The sequence below is a fragment of the Nycticebus coucang genome, chromosome 19 (assembly GCF_027406575.1).
Source record: "Nycticebus coucang isolate mNycCou1 chromosome 19, mNycCou1.pri, whole genome shotgun sequence".
NCBI lineage: Eukaryota > Metazoa > Chordata > Mammalia > Primates > Lorisidae > Nycticebus > Nycticebus coucang.
This window is the reverse complement of record NC_069798.1, coordinates 44087108-44104514: the sequence shown is the minus strand read 5'-3', so window position 1 is coordinate 44104514 and position 17407 is coordinate 44087108. Positions and strand designations below refer to the sequence as shown.

Sequence of the window (17407 nt, the reverse complement as noted above, 5' to 3'; positions counted from 1 at the left end):
AGGAATTGCTGGGTTGGATGATATCTGTATATTTAATGTTAATAGGAATTAATATCATCAAACACTCTTTTGAAACAGTTGCGTAGATTTACATTCCTACCACCAGTAATGTAAGAGGGTTGCAGTTGCTACCCATTGTCACCAACACTTGGTGTTTTATTTTAGTCATTCTGGTTGGTACAGTGATGTCGCTGAGTGTGGTCTTATTATTTTGCATTTGCACGATCTTATATGTTTATTGGCCATGTAGATACCCTCTTTAGTCATGAGCCTATTCAGATGTCTTCCCATTTGTTAGCTGGCAGACGGACTCTTTCTGAGTGGTAACCTCTCTTTGTGTGTTCCAGATGCAGCACCGTTATCATCTGCCTTCTCTCACTCTGCAGCTTGCCTTCAGGGAAGTTTTAAATTTTAATAAGTTTAATAAATTCCCATTTATCAGTCTTTGCATTTATTAGTAATTTTTCTCTCCTATTTAAGGAACTTCTTTGCCTATCCAAGGTCATAAAGATATATTCTTTAATGTTTCTTTTAGCAGCCTTATTTTCTTGTTTTCTGTGTTTACGTATGATCCATCTCAAATTAATTTTTCCTTAATGTGAGGTAGAGGTCAACATTTATTTATTTAATATAGGTATCCAGCTGACTCAGCACCATTTATTGTAAACACCATTCTTTCCCAATTGAAGTGTAGTGGGACATTTGTCTTAAGTGGCCATTTATGAATATTTCTAAACTCTATTCCATTGGCCTCTTTGTATATACTTGAACCTATACCACTCTGCCTGTTCCTGTAGCTTTACAGAAGTCTTATTATTAGCTGATAGTATAATTTTGCCAACTTTGTTCTTTTTCATTATTGCCTTGGCTATTCTCAGGCTTTTGCATTTATGTATACATTTCAAATCACTTGTCAGTTTCCGCATAGGTCGTGCACCTGTCTTCTTCAGAGAAGTTTCTCTTCAAGTCCCTTTCCCAGCCTGCAATGGGATTGTTTGTTCTTTTCTTGCTTATACGTATGAGTTCTCTGTGGATTCTGGTTATTAAACCTTTTTTGGAGACATAACCTGCAAATATCTTCTCCCATTCTCAGGGCTGTCTGCTTGCTTTACTAACTGTGTTCTTGGCTGTGCAGAAGCTTTTCAGTTTGATCAGGTCCCAGTAGTGTATTTTTGAGGATGCTTCAATTGGCGGGGGGTCCTCCTCATAAAATACTCGCCCAGACCGATTTCTTCAAGAGTTTTCCCTGCATTCTCTTCTAGTATTTTTATAGTTCATGTCTTAAGTTTAAATCTTTAATCCAGTGAGAGTCTATCTTAGTTAATGGTGAAAAGTGTGGGTCCAGTTTCAGTCTTCTGCAGGTTGCCAGCCAGTTCACCCAGCACCATTTGCTAAATAGAGAATCTTTTCCCCACTGAATGTTTTTAATTGGCTTGTCAAAGATCAAATAATGGTAAGTACCTGGGTTCATCTCTTGGTTCTCTGTTCTGTTTTTGTGCCAGTACCATGCTGTTTTGATCACTATCGATTTATAGTATAGTCTGAGGTCTGGTAGAGTAATTCCTCCTGCTTTGTTTTTATTTCTCAGTAATGTCTTGACTATTCAAGGCTTTTTCTGATTCCATATAAAACGAAGTATTATTTTCTCAAGATCTTTAAAGTATGACAGCGGAGCTTTAATAGGAATTGCATTAAAATTGTATATTGTTTTGGGTAATATGGACATTTTAACAATGTTAATTCTTCCCAGCCGTGAGCATGGTATGTTTTTCCATTTGTTAGCATTTTCAGCTATTTCTTTTCTTAGAGTTTCATCGTTCCCTTTATAGAGATTATTCACATCCTTTGTTAGATAAATTCCCAAATATTTCATCTTCTTTGGCACTTCTGTGAATGGAATAGAGTCCTTAACTGTTTTTTCAGCTTGACTATTGTTGATATTATAAAGGCTACCGATCTATGAATGTTGATTTTGTAACCTGAGACACTACTGTATTCCTTGATCACTTCTAGGAGTTTTGTAGTAGAATCCCTGGTGTTTTCCAGATATATAATCATATCATCTGTGAAGAGCGAAAGTTTGATCTCTTCTGACCCTACATGGATACCCTTGATCGCCTTTTCTTCCCTAATTGTGATGGCTAAAACTTCCATTACAATGTTAAAGAGCAGTGGAGACAATGGGCAGCCTTGTCTGGTTCCTGATCTGAGTGAAAATGATTTCAATTTAACTCCATTCAATAAGATATTGGCTGTGGGTTTGCTGTAGATGGCCTCTATCAGTTTAAGAAATGTCCCTTCTATACCAATTTTCTTAAGTGTTCTGATCATGAAGGGATGTTGGATATTATCAAAAGCTTTTTCTGCATCAATTGAGAGAATCATATGGTCTTTGTTTTTAAATTTGTTTATGTGCTGAATTATACTTATAGATTTACGTATATTGAACCAGCCTTGAGACCCTGGGATAAAACCAACCTGGTCATGATGTATAATTTGTTTGATGTGTTGCTGGATTCTGTTTGTTAGGATCTTGTTGAACATTTTTGCATCTATATTCATTAGTGATATCGGTCTATAATTTTCTTTTCTTGTTGGGTCTTTTCCTGGTTTGGGGATCAGGGTGATGTTTGCTTCATAGAACGTGTTGGGTAATCTTCCTTCTTTTTCCTATATTTTGGAACAGGATGACTAATATAGGTACTTGTTCCTCTTTAAAGGTTTGGTAGAATTCTGATGTGAAGCCATCTGGTCCCGGGCTTTTCTTTTTAGGGAGATTTTGTATGGTTGATGCTATTTCAGAACTTGATATTAGCCTGTTCAACATTTCCACTTGATTCTGGCTAAGTCTTGGAAGGTGATGTGCTTCCAAGTATTGGTCAATTTCCTTCAGATTTTCATATTTCTGAGAATAAAGTTTCTTGTAATATTCATTAAGGATTTTTTGAATCTGAGGAGTCTGTTGTTATTTTGTCTTTGTCGTTTCTGATTGATGAAATTAGAGATTTTACTCTTTTTTTTCCTGATTAGATTAGCCAAAGCTTTATCTATTTTATTGACCTTTTCTTTTTTTTTTTTTTTTTTTTTTTGCCTTGAAAAGAAACTTGTTTATTTGTTTATTTTTACTTCAGTCAATTTAGGGGGTACAAGTAGTTTTTTTGGTTACAGGGATGCATCCTGTAATATTGAAGTCAAGGCTTTGGTGTAACTGTTACCAGAATAGTGTACATTGTACCTGATAGGTTGATTTTTATCCCCCCTCCCCCCAATGGACATTAGTTTTAAATGTTCATTACACCACTTACAAATATATATATATATATGTATGCTACATACAAGTGAGAAAATGTTATATTTGGGTTTCCATTCCTGAGATATTTCACTTAGATTAATGGTCTCCACTTCTATACAAATTGCTACAAAAGACATTATTTCATTCCTTTTTTTTTTTTTTTTTCTTTCTTTTTTTTATTGTTGGGGATTCATTGAGGGTACAACAAGCCAGTTACACTGATTGCAATTGCTAGGCAAAGTCCCTCTTGCAATCATGTCTTGCCCCCATAAAGTGTGACACACACTAAGGCCCCACCCCCCTCCCTCCATCCCTCTTTCTGCACCCCCCCATAACCTTAATTCTCATTAATTGTCCTCATATCAAGATTGAGTACATAGGATTCATGCTTCTCCATTCTTGTGATGCTTTACTAAGAATAATGTCTTCCACTTCCATCCAGGTTAATACGAAGGATGTAAAGTCTCCATTTTTTTTAATGGCTGAATAGTATTCCATGGTATACATATACCACAGCTTGTTAATCCATTCCTGGGTTGGTGGGCATTTAGGCTGTTTCCACATTTTGGCGATTGTAAATTGAGCTGCAATAAACAGTCTAGTACAAGTGTCCTTATGATAAAAGGATTTTTTTCCTTCTGGGTAGATGCCCAGTAATGGGATTGCAGGATCGAATGGGAGGTCTAGGTTGAGTGCTTTGAGGTTTCTCCATACTTCCTTCCAGAAAGGTTGTACTAGTTTGCAGTCCCACCAGCAGTGTAAAAGTGTTCCCTTCTCTCCACATCCACGCCAGCATCTGCAGTTTTGAGATTTTGTGATGTGGGCCATTCTCTCTGGGGTTAGATGGTATCTCAGGGATGTTTTGATTTGCATTTCTCTAATATATAGAGATGATGAACATTTTTTCATGTGTTTGTTAGCCATTCGTCTGTCGTCTTTAGAGAAAGTTCTATTCATGTCTCTTGCCCATTGATATAAGGGATTGTTGGCTTTTTTCATGTGGATTAATTTGAGTTCTCTATAGATCCTGGTTATCAAGCTTTTGTCTGATTGAAAATATGCAAATATCCTTTCCCATTGTGTGGGTTGTCTCTTTGCTTTGGTTATCGTCACCTTAGCTGTACAGAAGCTTTTCAGTTTAATGAAGTCCCATTTGTTTATTTTTGTTGTTGTTGCAATTGCCATGGCAGTCTTCTTCATGAAGTCTTCCCCCAGGCCAATATCTTCCAGTGTTTTTCCTATGCTTTCTTTGAGGATTTTTATTGTTTCGTGCCTTAAATTTAAGTCCTTTATCCATCTTGAAACAATTTTTGTGAGTGGGGAAAGGTGTGGGTCCAGTTTCAGTCTTTTACACGCAGACATCCAGTTCTCCCAACACCATTTATTGAATAGGGAGTCTTTCCCCCAAGGTAAGTTCTTGTTTGGTTTATCGAAGATTAGGTGGTTGTAAGATGTTAGTTTCATTTCTTGGTGTTCAATTCGATTCCAAGTGTCTATGTCTCTGTTTTTGTGCCAGTACCATGCTGTCTTGAGCACTATGGCTTTGTAGTACAGACTAAAATCTGGTATGCTGATGCCCCCAGCTTTATTTTTGTTACTAAGAACTGCCTTAGCTATACGGGGTTTTTTCCGGTTCCATACAAAACGCAGAATCATTTTTTCCAAATCTTGAAAGTACGATGTAGGTACTTTGATAGGAATGGCATTGAATAGGTAGATTGCTTTGGGAAGTATAGACATTTTAACAATGTTGATTCTTCCAAGCCATGAGCATGGTATGTTCTTCCATTTGTTAATATCCTCTGCTATTTCCTTTCTGAGGAGTTCATAGTTTTCTTTATAGAGGTCCTTCACCTCCTTCGTTAGGTATATTCCTAGGTATTTCATTTTCTTTGAAACTATGGTGAAGGGAGTTGTGTCCTTAATTAGCTTCTCCTCTTGACTGTTATTGGTGTATACAAAGGCTACTGACTTGTGGACATTGATTTTATATCCTGAAACATTACTGTATTTTTTGATGACTTCTAGGAGTCTTGTGGTTGAGTCTTTGGGGTTCTCTAAGTATAAGATCATGTCGTCAGCAAAGAGGGAGAGTTTGACCTCCTCTGCTCCCATTTGGATTCCCTTTATTTCCTTGTCTTGCCTAATTGTATTGGCTAGAACTTCCAGCACTATGTTGAATAGTAAAGGTGACAGAGGACAACCTTGTCTGGTTCCAGTTCTAAGAGGAAAAGCTTTCAGTTTTACTCCATTCAGTAAAATATTGGCTGTGGGTTTGTCATAGATAGCTTCAATCAGTTTTAGAAATGTGCCACCTATGCCTATACTCTTCAGTGTTCTAATTAGAAAAGGATGCTGGATTTTATCGAATGCTTTTTCTGCATCTATTGAGAGGATCATGTGATCTTTATTTTTGCCTCTGTTAATATGGTGGATAACGTTTATGGACTTGCTTATGTTGAACCAGCCTTGCATCCCTGGGATGAAGCCTGCTTGATCATGATGAATGACTTTTTTGATGATAAGCTGTAATCTATTGGCTAGGATTTTGTTGAGAATTTTTCCATCTATATTCATGAGTGAGATTGGTCTGAAATTCTCCTTTTTGTTTGGGTCTTTTCCTGGTTTTGGTATCAGGGTGATGTTTGCTTCATAGAATGTGTTGGGGAAGATTCCTTCTTCCTCAATTTTTTGGAATAATTTCTGCAGTACAGGAATAAGCTCTTCCTTGAAGGTTTGATAGAATTCTGGTGTGAAGCCATCTGGACCAGGGCATTTTTTAGTTGGAAGCTTTTTTATTGTTTCTTTGATCTCAGTGCTTGAAATTGGTCTGTTCAGGAGGTCTATTTCTTCCTGGCCAAGTCTAGGGAGAGGGTGTGATTCCAAATATTGATCCATTTCCTTCACATTGTCAAATTTCTGGGCATACAGTTTCTGGTAGTATTCAGAGATGATCTCTTGTATCTCTGTGGGATCAGTTGTTATTTCCCCTTTATCATTTCTGATTGAGGTTACTAGAGGTATTACTTTTCTATTTCTAGTTAGTCTGGCCAATGGTTTATCTATTTTATTTATTTTTTCAAAAAACCAACTCCTTGTTTCATTAATTTTCTGAATGATTCTTTTGTTTTCAATTTCATTGATCTCTGATTTGATTTTGGAGATTTCTTTTCTTCTACTGAGTTTAGGCTTAGATTGTTCTTCTTTTTCCAATTCCATAAGGTCTCTTGTGAGATTGTTGATGTGCTCTCTGTTTTTCGAATGTAGGCATCTAAAGCGATGAATTTTCCTCTCAAAACTGCTTTTGCAGTATCCCACAGGTTTTGGTAGCTTGTGTCTTCATTGTTGTTATGCTTAAGGAAGTTAGTGATTTCCTGTTTGATTTCTTCCTGCACCCATCTGTTATTCAACAGAAGATTGTTTAATTTCCATGCCTTTGGATGGGGTCGAGCATTTTTGTTAGAGTTGAGTTCCACCTTTAGTGCCTTATGGTCTGAAAAGATACAAGGTAAAATTTCAATTCTTTTGATTCTGTTGATATTTGTTTTGTGTCCCAGGATATGATCAATTTTGGAGAATGTTCCATGGGGTGATGAGAAGAATGTATATTCTTTATCTTTGGGGTGGAGTGTTCTATATGCGTCTATCAAGCATAATTGTTCTAGGGTCTCATTTAAATCTCTTATATCTTTGTTTAATTTCTGTTTAGAGGATCTGTCCAGCTCTGTAAGAGGTGTGTTAAAGTCCCCTGTTATGATGGTATTATCAGATATCATATTGCTCAGACTGAGTAAGGTCTGTTTCAAGAATCTGGGAGCATTTAAATTTGGTGCATAGATATTTAGAATTGAAATGTCTTCTTGTTGTAGTTTTCCCTTGACCAATATAAAGTGACCATCTTTGTCTTTTTTGGCTTTAGTTGCTTTAAATCCACATGTATCTGAAAATAAGATTGCAACTCCTCTTTTCTTCTGAATTCCATTTGCCTGAAAAATTGTCTTCCAACCCTTGACTCGGAGCTTTAATTTGTCTTTTGAAGCCAGGTGTGTTTCCTGCAGACAGCAAATGGATGGCTTGTGTTTTTTAATCCAGTCAGCCAATCTATGTCTCTTCAGTGGGGAATTCAAGCCATTAACATTTATGGAGATAATTGAGAAGTGTGGTAGTATTCTATTCGTCTTATTTGGTGAGAGTCCATTGCTTAGTTTTATCTTTTGCATCAGTGTGGAGGTTAGGTTCTGTCCTTTGATTTCTGAGTTCTTACTTTGCTGCTGATCCATTGTGGTGGTCAGTGTGCAGAACAGGTTGAAGTATTCCCTGTAGAGCTGGTCTTGTTGTGGTGAATTTCCTCAATGTTTGTATATCCGTAAATGATTTGATTTCTCCATCAATTTTGAAGCTTAGCTTAGCAGGGTACAGAATTCTGGGCTGAAAATTGTTCTGTTTGAGTAGATTAAAGGTAGATGACCATTGTCTTCTTGCTTGGAAAGTTTCATTAGAGAAGTCTGAGGTCACTCTGATGGATTTGCCCCTGTAGGTCAACTGGCGCTTACTCCTGGCAGCTTGCAGAATCTTTTCTTTTGTCTTGACTTTGGACAGGTTCATCACAATGTGTCTTGGAGAAGCTCGGTTAGAGTTGAGGTGACCTGGGGTCCGCTATCCCTCTGAAAGCAGTGTGTCAGAATCTTTGGTGATGTTTGGGAAATTTTCTTTTATAATATTCTCTAGTATGGCTTCCATTCCTCTGGGGCATTCTTCTTCCCCTTCTGGAATTCCTATAACTCGTATGTTGGAACGTTTCATAAAGTCCCATAATTCTGACAGTGAACGTTCTGCTTTCTCTCTCTTCTTTTCTGCCTCTTTTACTATCTGAGTTATCTCAAAAACTTTGTCTTCTACCTCTGAAATTCTTTCTTCTGCATGGTCTAACCTGTTGCTGATACTTTCCATTGCATCTTTAAGTTCCCTGATTGACTGTTTCATTTCCTTCAGCTCTGCTATATCCTTTTTATATTCTTCATATCGTTCATCTCTGATTTGATTCTGTTTTTGGATTTCCTTTTGGTTATTTTCCACTTTATTAGCAGTTTCCTTCATTGTTTCCATCATTTCTTTCATTGTTTTCAACATGTGTATTCTAAATTCCCTTTCTGTCATTTCTAACATTTCTGTATAGGTGGAATCCTCTGCAGTAGCTACCTCATGGTCCCTTGGCGGGGTTGTTCTGGACTGGTTCTTCATGTTGCCTGGAGTTTTCTGCTGATTCTTCCTCATGAGTGATTTCTTTTATCTGTTTCCTTGCCCTAATTTTCCTTTCACTTCCTCTTGCTCTTTAAGTTCTCGTGCCTGTGGACTAAGGGTTACAGGACCAGAAAGGTGAGAAGGTTGAAGAGCAAAAAAGGGATGAAAGAAAGGAGGACCGAGTGATAAGAAAAAAAAGAAAGATAGAGAAAGGAGAGGGGGTAGGGATAAGGAATATTGACAAAAAGAAGAGAGGCACAGAAAGAGGGAGACAGGGCAATATAGGTGTACAGTAGGGTACTTTGACACAACCTTAAAAAACCCCACCTTCTGGGGGTTGGGTGCCCAGTTGGGTGGTTCCCTTGAGGTCAGCAGCTCTTTGCTAACCTGGTCAGACACAGTACCCCACCTCCACCAAGTAGAGAGGAAAAACAAAAATGCTATAACTCAAACCAAAACAAGCAAACAGAAAACTTTATGGCGATAAAATTGGGTGAAAAACCAAGTGAGAGCGGTAGAAACACTAGCAAAAATGAAGTTGTAGTTATTAAAAAAGGCAGCAATGGGAAATTATAATTAAACTAGAAAAATTGAGAAAGAAAAAGGGATCTGTATGGAAAAGATTGAAATTAAGAAACAAAAGAACATCAACAACGTCAAAATAAACAAACAAAAAAACCCAACCAAACAAAAAAAAGAAAAAAAAATACACAACCAAAAACAAAGCAGTTTGTATATGTTGTTGAATATTGTCTGGGCAACACGTGGTCTTTTGGGGTATGGGATGTTTGTCACAGTTCCAATACGACTGGAGGCTGCTGATTTCTCAAACCCCAGCAGGTAGACACCCTAAGTCTCTCTTCAGCCCACTTAAAAGGCACTTTGAACTTGTAAACTTGCTGAGCAGAAGCTTTCCCAGCTTTCTCGCTGGAATCGCTGCTGAAGTGGCTATCCACTTACTCAGTGTGCCAAAACCGGTCTCACTCTGCCCCTGAGGGTTAGGGCTGCAAGGCGGCTCAGACCCCACCCTTAGGCTACTTAGTTGCTGGGTTACCAGCTCCCACCCGTTTCTAGCTCTGTGACCCTGAGGGCGGAGCTTGCCGGGGCAGATCACTGACAATGGATCCGTGTGACCCACCACCAAACACTATTAGCTCCGTCTGGCTCAGCGGCTCAGACTGGGGCCCTAGACAACGGCCAAAGTTCTCCGCACTCCCACTCAGGCCTTCCCCAAGGCAGTTCAACTCAGTGCCAAGTCCAAGGACATCAAAAGAGTTCACAGGTAAGGCCTTTCTGGTTTGCAGTCTCACTGCTACTGAACTTACAGTTGTGGGCGGGTTTAGACGGGTTGAACACACGCGACCACTTGCCGGTTTTCCACTGTTTTAGTCCTCCTCTTGGGGTCCAGAAGTCTCTCGCTGACTCCCTGTATCCTCATAGGAGTGATGATAGGCAGTTCCCACCAGCCAGAGATGCCTGGAGTCCTATCTCCCCAGACTCACGGTGCCCAGATGCAAGGAAGCTGTTACTCGGCTGCCATCTTGTTATTGACCTTTTCAAAACTTTTTGATTTATTGATCTGTTGTACAATTCTTTTGTTTTCAATTTCATTTAATTGTGCTCTAATTTGGTTATTTCTTTTCTTCTACTGGGTTTGGGGTTGGAATGTTTTTTCTTTTCCAGTTGCTTGAGATGTCTCATTAAGTTTTTAACTTCCTCTCTTTCTGTTCTCTTTAGGAAGGCTTCCAGTGCTATAAATTTCTCTCTTCAGACTGCCTTTGTGGTATCCCAGAGGTTCTGATAATTCGTGTCTTCATTGTCATTTTGTTCCAAAAATTTGGCAGTTTCCTTCTTAATCTCATCTATGACCCAGCTATCATTCAGCATAAGGCTATTTAACTTCCATGTTTTTGTATGAGTATGCAGATTCCTGTTGTTACTGAGTTCAACTTTTATTAAATGGTGGTCCGAGAAGATGCAAGGAGTAATTTCTATTCCTTTAAATTTACTGAGGTTAGACTTGTGACCTAAGATGTGATTGATTTTGGAGTATGTTCTGTTGACTGATGAGAAGTATGTGTATTCAGTTTTGTTGGGATGAAATGTCCTGTAGATGTCTGCTAAATCCAAATCTTGGATGGTTAGGTTTAAATCTAAAATTTCGTTGCTCAGCTTCTTATCGGAGGATGTGTCCAACACTGCCAAAGGAGTGTTAAAATCTCCGACTGTTATGGAGCTGGAGGAAATCAAGTTGCTTGTGTCTGTTAGAGTTTCTCTTATAAACTGAGGCGCAGTCTGATTGGGTGCATAAATATTAATAATTGAAATCTCATCATATTGAGTATTACTCTTAACAAATATGAAGTGACCATTCTTATCTTTCCTTACATTTGTTGGTTTAAAGCCTCTTGTGTCTGCAAATAGAATTGCAACACCTGTTTTTTTCTGATTACCATTTGCCTCAAATATGGACGACCATCCTTTCATCCTGAGTCTGTATTTATCTTTTAAGGTAAGGTGTAATTCTTGTATGCAGCAAATATCTGGCCTGAGTTTTTGTATCCAGTTAGCCAACATGTGCCGCTTTAGAGGACAGTTTAAGCTGTTCACATTCATGGAGAATATTGATAAGTCTGGTAAAATGTTGGGTATTGAGTTTTTCGAAAGTCCAGTGGACATTTTTAATCCTTTCACCACTGTGGAAGTTGGAGTTTGATCAAAAGTTTCTGAGTGAGTTTACTTTTGTGGTAGAGGATTGGGCTGGTCATTATGGAGGATAGGTCTGAGAATATCCTGAAGAGCTGGTTTGGTTGAGCAAATGTGTTCAACATGTGAATGTCATTAATGTATTTAATTACTTCATCATAAGTGAAAGTCAGTTTAGCTGGATACAGGATCTGGGGTTGAAAGTTATTTTGTTTTAGGAGATTAAATGTTGACGACCACCTTCTTCTGGCTTGAAAAGTTTCAGCAGAGAGATTTGCAGTCATTCTAATATTCTTCCCTTTGTAGGTAATGGTTTTTTTACATCTGGCTACTTTCAGAATTTTCTCCTTCATGTTAACTTTAATGATGTTAATTATGATGTTAATTATGATGCCTGGGAGATGTCTTATTTGGGTTGAGTCATGCTGGGGTTCTGAAATTGTCTGCTATCTGAATTTCAGAATCTCTTGGCATGTCTGGAAAATTCTCTTTCATAATTTCATGGAGAAAGGCCTCTGCGCCTTGCGAAGCTATTTCATTGCTTTCAGGGATTCCAATGAGGCGGATATTAGCCTTCTTTGAATTATCCCAGAGCTCTCTGAGAGAATGATCCATTTTTGCTCTCCATTTCTCTTCCTCTTTGAGCGTTTGGGAGTGTTCAAAAGCTTTGTCTTCAATGTCAGAAATCCTTTCTTCTGCTTGCTCCACTCTATTACTGAGGGATTCTACTATATTTTTCAGATCTTTGAGGACTGCAAATTCTTGCTTCAATGTGTCAAAATCTTTGATGATTTTGTCTTTAATTTTGTTGAATTCTTTAGACAACTTTTGAATTTCTCCTCGAATTTCTAATTCCAACTTTTGAATTGCTCCTCAAATTTCTAATTCCAAATTTTCCTCCATTCTATTAGTCTTGTTTGCAATTCAAATTCTGAATTTGATTTCTGACATCTCGGCTACCTGTTTATGAATGGGATCTTCAGTTACATCTGCCATATCTTTCCTTTGTGGGGGGGGTGTTGATCTACTCTGGTCATTCATGTTACCAGAGTTTTTCTGCTGATTCCACCTCATGATTATTTTACACCATTTGACTTTTCCCCTGGAGCTTTGCCAAGGACCTGTACAGTGCTATGGCCTGAGAAACTGGGGACCTGTTTGGTGTGGTAGGGCTTAGTGGCCCTGTCTTGTTTTTAGCTAGTCTCTGTCCAACGCTAGTGAAACAGTTACTCTAGGTTGAAGTCTCAGCTGTGGAGATAGACCAGCAGTTAAGTCACCCCACCCGCCACAGGCAACAGTTGGAAAACGAAAATCAAACCTTCCTACAACCACATACCCAGGGCACCACTTGGATAGTTCTTGGGCGATTGGCTCAGTTCAAAAAGTCTAAATTAATTGTCTTAGTCAGCACCTGTCTCAGGTGGGAGAGTTTAAAATGTCTCTGGCAACTAGATCGCAGGGTTCTGCTGACAACTCAAATATGACTTGCTCTATGAGTTCAGGAGGACCTAATTCTCCAGGTTACTTGCTACATTTCTGTCCTTTAACTCTCCTTCTAGACGGGAGCCTCTGTGGAAAGCTGGCTTCAGTCAGCCATCTTGTCTCCTCCCCCTGAAATAGATTAGTCTGGGAAGGTTGATGCACCTCTATCACACCCCACCTTGCACCTCTGTCACACCCAGTCACTTATAACCCCGCAGGGCTATGGCGTGGTTGCCTCCAATGAGCAGATACTCCAGGGGTTTGCTGGTATCACAGGGAAATCTATGTCTCCTCAGCCAGATGGCTGCTCTCTGCCTTTCTCCAGCAGGGGTAGGTGAGGCCTGACAACCTTGGGGGCTTGATGGAGACTGGGGGGGTGTTCAGTCAGTTCCAGCCCCGCCCCTGATTGATGTTACTGACCAAACAGAGCAACTTTGCGGAATTTGTTTCTGTCCTGGCTAAATTCCCCTGCAGAAGAGAAGCTGTTTTGAGTTCACAGAACCTGCGCCTCAGGCCCTGTCTTTGCTGCTGCAGGTTTGCATTTGTAGCACGGTTAGCTATTAGTTCTAGCCTCCTGCCCTCCTTTGTCTAGGCTGATGATCCCTTGGGGGCCGGGTGTGTCTTAGGCTCAGTAAAGCGGTCCTCTCAGTCAGTCCTGCCTTGGGAGTCAGCCGGCACTGCACGTGTGTTTTCTAGTCCCCGTGCTCCACCCAGGCCAGTACCACCTCAGGCAAACCCTTTACTCACGGGGCCTATGTTTCCATCCCAGATCTGTTCCGCTGGTGGTTGCCACCTGAGAAGATGCCCAGCTTCCCCTGGTTGCCCAGACAGACAGGGGGTGTGACTCCAGAATATCCAGAGGTGAGCCCTATTGTTGCCAAAAACGGCTGCTGCTCTGCCTTTGGGGCACTGCTGCTCCTGTGTGGTTCCTCTCAGCCGACCCTCCTCTCCTTACTCCTGTGCTGCAGAATCAGCATTGGCTAGCAGCAGTCCAGGCCCTGTCCACACCCCTTGAGAAATCACTGAAGAATCTGGACTCCTGGGGAACAGGCCTCTAGACCTTAGAGTGAGAGTGGAGGGTAGTGCTGGTAGCTCAGAATTGCAGGTAGGGCATATATACAGTTTTACGCAGTTTTATGCGTGGCAAGAGAGCGCCATGGCACCCTAGTAAGGGAAGTACGTCCAGTTTTTAGAGGTTCTCTCCAGTGGAGTATAATGAGAGGACTTTTGAACTCTGCTCGTTTGTTTATGGGGTACTCTGAGCAGTTCTCATGGGGGAGGGGACTCCCGTCTGCTTAGTGATGGATTTTGTACCTTTTGTTTGTATCCTTTGGGTTAAAGTTTGCCTCAGCAGTGTTGATGTTGTTCTTCAACCTTCTCTCTTGGCGCAGCTCTAATTCGCCAGGTTACTTGCTACATTTCTGTCCTTTAACTCTCCTTCTAGACGGGAGCCTCTGTGGAAAGCTGGCTTCAGTCAACCATCTTGTCTCCTCCCCCCGAAATAATATTTTTAGAAGTTTGTCTTCTTCATTTTGTCTCTAGTCTATAGAGAATACAATTGATTTTATTTTTTTTTTATTGTTGGGGATTCATTTAGGGTACAATAAGCCAGGTTACATTGATTGCAATTGTTAGGCAAAGTCCCTCTAATACAATTGATTTTTGATTATTGACCTTGTGTCTAGCAATCTTGCTAGATTAATTTTTTCTAGTCTTAATCTTAACCAGATTGTACACTGAGGTATGACTAACTGCTTCTGCAGAATGACAGGCTTCAATAAATACCCATTGGCTGTTCTGAAAATCTTCCTGGAGCAAAGAGAGGGGAAAGAGAAATGTTGTGGGGCCCTGGGGCTGCATTGGTCACTGGTCCCTATGCAGGTATAACCCCTTCAAGGTTGTTCCCCACCACACCCCCAAGCTGGGCTGATTTTTTATTGTTTGCAGTCCTTTGCCAGCATTAAAATGAGTGCTTACCTCTTTAATGACCAAGAGAAGTCAGGCAGAAGGCCAAATGAAAATTGCCAGTGGGCCCAAAGGAGACTAAATTTAAACACTCCCTCTGTCCCCTTTGCAGGATGTTGGCTTAGTTTACATGGGAGGTTTTGGCGTAGGCTGCCGGTATATAGTGCGGTATGTTAGGAAAGAAGGGTGGAATGACACTGAGGAGTGGGTTTGAGGAGGTAATTTTATTTTATTTTATTTTATTTTTTTGAAGAGTTAATTTTAGGCCTTGGAATGCATAATACAAATACTTGCCAAAATATTTGCCATGGTCTTAGTCTAGGTAACTCTTCTGCTGGGTCCCCAATGGGAAAACAGTGAGGCATGATCCTTGTCTTCTAGGAATTGTGCTGTAGGCTCAAGCTACGTGAAGGAGGCATCCCTAAACTAGAGTTTAAGTTCTGGCTCTATCACCAATGAGCTTGAAGGCTTCCAACACGTTTTCCAATCCTTCATGAGCCTTGTCATGCTACACCTAGAGGTAGTCCAGTGGCCAAGCTGTGGAGACAGTGAGAGCAGTGAATATGTAGCTAGAAAGATGGTATGGGGTGGGGTCGGGAAGTTTTGTTTAGGAGATGGTCTTGAGGAAGAGGTTGGTAGTGGGAAGAGTTGGATGGGTGAGAGGGAGGAGGTCAGTCCCTCAGTGTGCCTGCTGTCTTTGTGAGGACCCTCTCTGGGGCACCACATCTCCCACCACAACTGTGTGACCTGGTGGAGTGTCCTTGGTATCAATCAGAGGTAGAAGGAATGCTGAAGAGAGATGGCACTGCAGAGGGAACAGGGGAGGGCCCCCCACTGGCCAGCTATGCAAGAGTGACTTCACACTGTGGTTGCTAGGTTGAGGTACCTAGTTTGGACTCAGAGACCCATTCAGAATTTACACCTGTCACTGAAAACTCCCCAGAGAAATCCTGGGTAAGGGAGGCACTCCTCTTCAGAGGCTGTCCTCCACTCAATCTTGTTGGAAGACCACTTGGGGATGGGCCTGCCTTCATTTACTGTTTATCAAGCACCTCTCTTGTGCCAGGCTCTGGGCTGGATGCTGGGGACGTAAAGATGAGTGAGATGTGGCTTCTGCCTTCAGGAGTTACTGAGAAGATGGTGAGAACTAAGCACAGAACCGTGGTACGCCCAGCCAAATGTGGACAGGGAGTGGGGTCTGTGCTGTAGATTCTGTGGGAGAAAGGTGGCATCCAAAGATTCAACGTGAGCAAGTCATAGAGAAACAAAGCCACCTAACGCAGCTTTCTGGAGCTACTGGCCCTGTTGTCAGCATTTCCAGAATATGGGTCTAGAAGCAATAGAAGATAAAGTCCATTCTTCCATACCTCAGAGCATTCCCAAAATGAATCCAAACTGTTATTTTCTTCTCAACAGCTTTAAGGTTTCTCCAAATAGGGCTGATTAAGCAAAGGCCTCCCTGGGATGGGGAGGGGCTGCCTCCTTTTAACCTCAGCCAGCTGTGTCCTTCTCCCACCTCCCCCAACTCCTGCTGCTGCCTGGAGCTCAGACTCTGTGGGCTCAGGACCGTCCTGGGGCCACACTGTGTGTTGGTGTGAGCCCCATATACCGGTGAGTGACGTTCTGGAGCATGGGCTGTGCTGGGAAGGGGCAGGAAGAGGGAGGCAGCAGTGAGGGCTTGGGCAGGAAAGAGGTGAAGACTCCCATGGCAGAGGCAGAGGCAGCAGGCCAGGTGTCTGGGCCTCGATCCTTGTACTTGACAGAGGGCCTGATGGTCATGCTGAGAGCATGGGGCCATGGTGGGTGTGGGCTTGTAGTGGGGATCTTGTGATTGCACAACATAGAAGGTGAGGCCAGGCATGCAGGTTGAGTGGTGGGCAGTCAGCTCCAGTCTGGAGACCCCTGCAAAGGAGGGGAAGGCTGTCCCCCCCCGCTCCTGAGCTCATGCCCCTACCCCAGGCATAGGTGCCAGCTGAGTGGACGCTGGGTGGTGTGGGCACCCTTTGTCTTCTAGTGTGGAGGCTGCAGTGGGAAGGACGTCTGTGACTCATCTTCTGCCTCTGCTCAGGCTGTGCCAGTGTCAACAGCACTGGCCTTCTGTGTCATCCCACAGCCTGTATGTGGGGGTGGGAAGGGAGCAGCACAAAGACTGGGAATCTGAGCCAAGCATAGTGGGGTGCTGAGGACAGCCAGGCCTGGCACAGGTGGGCACTTCAGCATCCTCACCCACCCTCTCATCCCATTGCACCCAAGGCCTTGCCCAGCTGACCTCATCTTATTGGGCTCTCCCCTCCTCTCCAGCCTGGGGGTGCGCTCCTTCTCTGCCCTTCCCTCAACTGTCCCAACTTGTCCCTTACTGTGCCCCTCAATCCTACTATCCTCAGAGCTCAAGCTCTAATCCTGTATAGCCTCTAGGTCCGGCAGCCCCTGTGGGCAGCTTTCCCAGGCTCCTGCCCTGCCCACATGGTTTTGGCTGCCTCTGTGAATGTGCCTGTGGCCCCACAAACACTGCCAGGCCATAAGAGGAAGAGTGTCCTTGTCTTGCCTCCTGCCCAGCCCCTGTTCCTAAGTGTAGAGAGGCCCAGTGCCATGTGCTGGCAAGAACCACTGGGGTCCTGCCTGGGAGCCCCACCCAGGTGAAGTCCCCACTCTGACTGCCAGCTCTCTGCTGACCTGTGCATGTGGCTTTTAACTAGTTGGTGTCCTTCAGCAAGCCACTTC

At 41.9% G+C, this 17407-nt stretch overlaps 1 protein-coding gene across 4 annotated transcripts in view; it reads left to right on the top strand.

Moving 5' to 3' along the window:
• The window catches only part of ZBTB7C (zinc finger and BTB domain containing 7C), a 370876-nt gene that overhangs the window by 182288 nt on the left and 171181 nt on the right, over window positions 1-17407 (top strand). The gene's annotated exons all lie outside the window — the stretch shown is intronic.